Source organism: Dipodomys spectabilis, unplaced genomic scaffold (genome assembly GCF_019054845.1).
Source record: "Dipodomys spectabilis isolate Male_0828 unplaced genomic scaffold, ASM1905484v1 ptg000210l, whole genome shotgun sequence".
Lineage (NCBI taxonomy): Eukaryota > Metazoa > Chordata > Mammalia > Rodentia > Heteromyidae > Dipodomys > Dipodomys spectabilis.
In genome coordinates this window covers 3,156,741-3,162,500 of record NW_024870887.1, presented here as the reverse complement: position 1 = coordinate 3,162,500, position 5,760 = coordinate 3,156,741, and the positions used below count along the sequence as shown (strand labels likewise).

The window sequence follows — 5,760 nt, the reverse complement described above, 5'->3', positions numbered from 1 at the left end:
GATGATGTGGGGGGTGGTAGTGACTAGATATTTACTGAATACTTAGTAGGTGCTCTCAGGATTATGTGCATATTGAATCATAATCCTCCCAAGCTGATAACGTGCCATTACTGTGCTCATTGTTCATAGGAACAAATGTGGTCCCTGGGAGATGATGAGCTCATCTAAGGCCAGACAGATAGGAAGTGGCAGAGGTGGATCAAGGTCAGGTTCTCCCTTGATTATACAATGTCCTTGAGCCTAGATATGAGTGCACATGAGAGAAGGCAAAGGAACAAGTTCAAAACTGTGCTGTGACCGATGGTTACCCTTGACAGACTCAGAATGCCAACGTTAATACAACTGATTTTAAATGAAACAAGATTAAATAGAAGAAATCGTAAACAATGTTCCTTCACACATTTCATGAATATCAAAGTTTATGAAAGATTCCTACCAAAGCATTCCAATCTTCTGTCTTCCTATAAAAATTCAAAACAAGGTGCTCTTGAAGCCATTTCTCATTTATTCACTAGCAGTGCAACAAAATCAAACATTTGCCTTCTTGAAAAGTAACTAAGCACATTTATTTGCTCTCCTATTACACCAATTTCTTCCTACAGGATTTCACATTGACAAAGACATTCTGTATTACTGTCCTCCTACAGGATTCTGTCAAGTAACTCTTAGGTAACTTTTCTGAAATATTTCTATAAGCTCAGGAAGCAAAAAGGACACATAGGAACAGATTCTATCAGAAACTGGTAAATGTTAACATCAGGAAGATAAACTGGGTCTGCAACTCCTTGTTTAACAACTGTAATTTCTTTGGCTCTCAATATTTCTACACTCTAATTTGAAAGAAAAAGGTCTATAAAAATAGTTTATGGGCTGGGAAGGTGGCTCAGTGGTAGAGTGCTTGCTTTGCATGCATGAGGCCCTGGGTTCAATTCCTCAGCACCACATAAGCAGAAAAAGTCGGAAGTGGCGCTGTAGCTCAGGTGGTAAGAGCACTAGCCTTGAGCTGAAGAGCTGAGGGACAGCGCCCAGGCCCAGAGTTCAGGCCCCACGACCGACAAAAAAAAAAAAAAAGTTTATGCTGGTAGCTCATGCCTGCAATTCTCCAGAGGCTGAGGTCTGACGATCACTGTTTGAAGCCAGCCCAGACAGGAAAGTTGATGAGACTCATCTCCAATTAATCACCAGACAACCAGAAATGGAGCTGTAGCTCAAAGTGGCAAAGCGCTACCCCACAACAGAATCCCCCCCGCAAAAAAAAAGTTTACTTGTGCTGGCAAAGTGAAGCTGTGGCTCTAGTGATACAGCACTAGCCTTGAGCTAAGACACAAGCCCCAGTACCAACTCCCACACTGTACACACACACATGCACACTTGACTTTTGCCTGAGGCTTGCCCATGGTCATGATGTCCTTTGCCCCGAAGTTCCAAGGAACTAATGTAGGATCAAGCCATTTCCTGAGCCAGAAGAGCTACGAAAAGAGGATATATCCTCAGATAACCATGGAAAGTAAGAAAAAAAGGACAAAGAGGTGGAGGTCTGTACATGAAGGCTACCTGGGGTCTTCAAAGCTAATTTTGGTCAACTGTGCAAGTTTGCCTTGCTGTGTAACTGTTTCCAGAAGCATGCAGCACACTGAGAATCCTCCAACTGTCCTGGTTCATTTCACAGAAGCTAGGTTGAAAAAAGCTTATGCTTCCCAGCCCAAGAACACACTTTTTTTTTTTTTTTTGTCGGTCGTGGGGCTTGAACTCTGGGCCTAGGCGCTGTCCCTGAGCTCTTCAACTCAAGGCGAGCGCTCTACCACTTGAGCCACAGCACCACTTCAGGTTTTCTAGTGGTTTACTGGAGATTAGAGTCTCACGGATGTTCCTGCCCAGGCTGGCTTTGAACCTCGATCCTCACATCTCAGCCTCCTGAGTAACTAGGATTACAGGAGTGAGCCACCGGCGCCTGGCTTAAGAACATACTTTTGTACCTGAAGTCCTCGGGCTTTCAGGACTGCTCAGGCAGCCCATAATTTTGAGAACATAAAGTTCACTGGGATTTCTTCCTGGGATCTATGTTCCAGCAGTTTTCACAAGAGAAGCCTTAGCAAAAGTTCGGGAGGAAATGGGTGCTGCTTCGTCTCTTATGAAAGCAAGCTGGGCATCTATGGACTCCCTGGGTTAGGGACAGGTTGCACTGAAGGTTCGCAGAATATATAGATAACACCCCTTAAATCCATAGACCTACTACAAAAAGAAGAAAAACCAACGAAAGTAGTCCCTCTTGAAACTTTTCTGTTTGTGTGGTGACATGAAAACATTTCTTTCACAAGAAAACAAAAATTCAACATTGTCACATATTTTTATTTCCAGTGTTTCCTAGTTTTTGTATACTCTAGCTACACACATGTGTGTAAGTTTAAGATTTAAATAAAATATAGTTAATAACATCCACTGAGATGGTACCTCCTCAAAGTACCATCTTTCAAAACCAGAAAGATCTAGCCTACTGCATACTTCCTGTGGCCAGTCAGGACCTTGGACAAGAGACCTTCACATAAATAACTGAAGTTATTTATGTCCTGTCCTGGGCAACAGCCAACGGTCACCTCACAGTTCCTTTATGCACCAACCTTATTTAAAAAAGAAAATTCTGGGCTGGGAAGGTAGCTCAGTGGTAGAGTGTTTGCCTTGCATGCATGAGGCACCACATAAGCAGAAAAAGCCAGAAGTGGGGCTGTGGCTCAAGTGGTAGAGAGCTAGCCTTGAGCTGAAGAGCTGAGGGATAGTGCTCAGGCCGAGAGTTTAGGCCACCGACAAAAAAAAAAAAAGGAAGGAAGGAAGGAAGAGGGAGAGGGAGGGGGAGGGGAGAGGGGGGGGGGGGAGAGGAAGGGGGAGAGAGGGAGGGAGAGAAAGGGAGAGAGAGGGAGGGAGAGGGAGAGAGAGAGCACGCAAATCCTGAGGTTTCAAGGCCAGGTTAGGAGGGCCAAATGGCTCAGCAGTGAACATAATGGCAAACATCGATTAGTTCATTCTGTGACATTTTGCCAAGTGTCTTCCACTCCAGGAGCAAAAGTACATCTGTGCTTGTTTGTTTTTTTAATCAATGAAAATCTAACTTTATGCTAAAGATTCACCTTTAATTCATCAGTGAAATAATTATTCCACTAAACTGGTCAAACAGACTTCTAGCCTTGGGCTGTCACCTCACAAGACAAGGGAGCTAAGGATATGCCCGATGCTCAGACTGAGCAGAAGCTCTGCTAGTTATTGACCTCATCCGCTTTCCATGGGTAAGCAGCCACCACCTTAGGTCAGCAGACAATACCGGAGAAATCTGCAAAGGATGCACTGACTTGGGTGTGGTCAAAGGAAAAGAGAAAAACTCCGTCCCCAGCTTGCAAGCTCTAAAACCGAGAGCCGCACCGTTGGCATGTAATCTCCATCATTGGCTCTCCCTAATTTTATCCCAGACTTCACCAGGTTGATGGCTTCCCCCACCCCCAAGGAAAGCACAGCAGCCCTAGACAAAGCATGCTGCTCCCTGGAACCACTCGTACCGACGGAGGCGACCTCCAGCCTCTGGGACCGCTCACCGGCGCAGCTAACCACCCCACGTCTCCACGGTCCGCCAACAACGCCGGGCAGGAGACGCCGCAGCTGGAACACACTAGAGCGCGGGGCTGGGGGGGGACGGCGGCTGACCCCGGCCGCACACCGGGGGAGACGCGCGCCTCGCCCTCGGAATTCCCAGCGGAGCAAACCCGAAAAGACGCACGTGCCCTGAGCTTTCTCCACCAGCATTTTCTGCACCAGAACACCGACCGCACACTTGAATTCGGGGTGTGTGTGGGGTGGGGGTATTTGGACATCAGGTGGATATCGGTGTATGCCATTGTTCTCCGGGTCTCTCGGGTGGGGGGCGCCCCCCCCCATTCCGCCTCCCCTGGCAGCATCCGCCACTGGGCGAAGCCTTTCGGCTCCGCCAGAACAGGGCGTGCCCGGGGCCCTGCAGATGATCACAAAACCCTAAGCGAGCCTCTCGGAGCTCGGCGTAAGCTGGGAAACAAAGCTCCTCCCGGGACCGGCCCAGCCCGGCCTCGATCGGCCATCTAGGGGTCCCTCGCCCGGTTCAAGGACCACGCCCAGCCAGCCACTAGGGCCGCCGGGCCCCACGCCCAGAGCTGAGGGTCTGCAGGCTGAAACCTGCCTCTTAGCTGCCCTCCCCTCCCCAGAGAGAGACCCCCTCCCCTTGCCGCCCCCCGCCCCTCCCCTCCGGACCCCCGCCCCGCCCCGCCCCCCGGGCCTTCTGGGCTCTAACGCTCGCGGTCTCCCCCCTCCCGCGTCCCCCCTTCCCTCCTCATTCTTCACCCCACCCGCCTCGCCTCCGCCACCTGCTCCGCGCTCCGGCCGCCCGTCCTCAGACCGGCGCCCGCCCCCTTCTTATAACCCCGGCCCCTCCGGTCCCCACCCAGGCTTCCAGCCTTCCCCATCTTGGCTCCCCACCGCCGCCTCCAGCTCCGATTTTTTAGCCCCCTCCCCGGGCTCGGGGCGTCGCCTTCCAACGCCCGCCACCAGCAGCCCGACGCTTCGGGGCGGGCTCCCGAGAGGCTGACGCCCAGGGACCCCGTTCGGCGCCAGCGAGGGGCTGAGCGGCTGCGGGCGCCTTTGTGGTTTCGGCAGGTGCCTGGAAGGCGGCTGCAGAGTCCGCCCAAGGCCTGCGCTCCGCGAACCCGACGCGGGCCGGTGCGGGATGGGCAGACCCCACCCCCCAGGCGAGAGGGAGCGAGGGTGTGTACGTGAGTGGCGGGCGGGAACGCGGGACACCGCACGACGGCCGGGCGACCAGAGAAGCCCCCGCCCCCTGCCGCCTCCCAGCTACAGACGGCACGTCGGCGGGCGAAGGCCGGGGAGGCGCGAACCCCGTTCAACCCCGCCACCTCTGCAAACCCCACGAGCACTCATCACCGCCAGGCGCGGCGCGGCACTCCGTGGGCGTACAAAGAGGACCTGACCAGCGCCCCAGCTTAGCCCTAATGGCCGCCCCCAATCCCAGACCACATCTCCCGCCGGTGCCCGCCCGGCAGCCGGGTCCCCAGGCGCCCTCCAATGCCCTCCCTTTTGTGCGCCTCAGCGAGCAACAGAAGAGGACGCAATGGATGTCCCACCACCACCACCCCGTGCCATCACCCACTCCTCCTGGATGCTGCGGCTGCAAGGGTCCGAGGGTCGGTCCGTCTTCCCGTACTCGCGGCGGCGCGGGAGCTGCGGGTTCGCGGGGCGGCGGCGGCGGCGGCGGCTGCAGGCGCGCTCGCTCCGTGGCCGCCTCGGCGCGCCGGAGCCCAAGTCCGAAGTGGCGGGCGGGGAGGGGGAGGGGCGGCGCGTGGGGGCTGGGCGCGGCCTCAGCCAATCAGCGGCCCGCCGGCTCCTCCCCTGCGCGCCCCACCTCGCGCTCGCAGGTTAAGGGGAGGCGGGGACTGGCGGCGTCCCGCATCCGTCGAGCGGAGCACGGCCGCTGCTTTGGGACTACAACTCCCGACAGTCCTTTCTGTGGGGCTAGGGTCCGAGAAGGGACAGAGGGCGCAGGCCCCAAAATTGCGACTCCACCAACCCCCCACCCTGGCAGTCTGTGCTGCATTCCTCGAGGGTTCCATGGTGACTCGCGACTCTTCACAAAGCCGGGAGGCTGGGACGCGGTGATGCACGGGTCCCCAGGGAGGGTAGGGGGCGGGCCTGGAGGACACCCCGCTTCCCCTCCCCCTGCGGGATCCCACC

The 5,760-nt window shown here is 54.9% G+C and overlaps 1 protein-coding gene across 1 annotated transcript in view; it reads right to left on the bottom strand.

Moving 5' to 3' along the window:
- Dpysl5 (dihydropyrimidinase like 5) overlaps window positions 1-5,249 on the bottom strand; it is an 81,391-nt gene extending 76,142 nt beyond the window's left edge. The window contains exon 1 of the mRNA XM_042696717.1: window positions 5,180-5,249. The gene's annotated coding sequence lies outside the window, so the exon portion shown is untranslated. The remainder of the gene's footprint in view (window positions 1-5,179) is intronic.
- Between the last annotated feature and the right edge of the window lie 511 nt (window positions 5,250-5,760).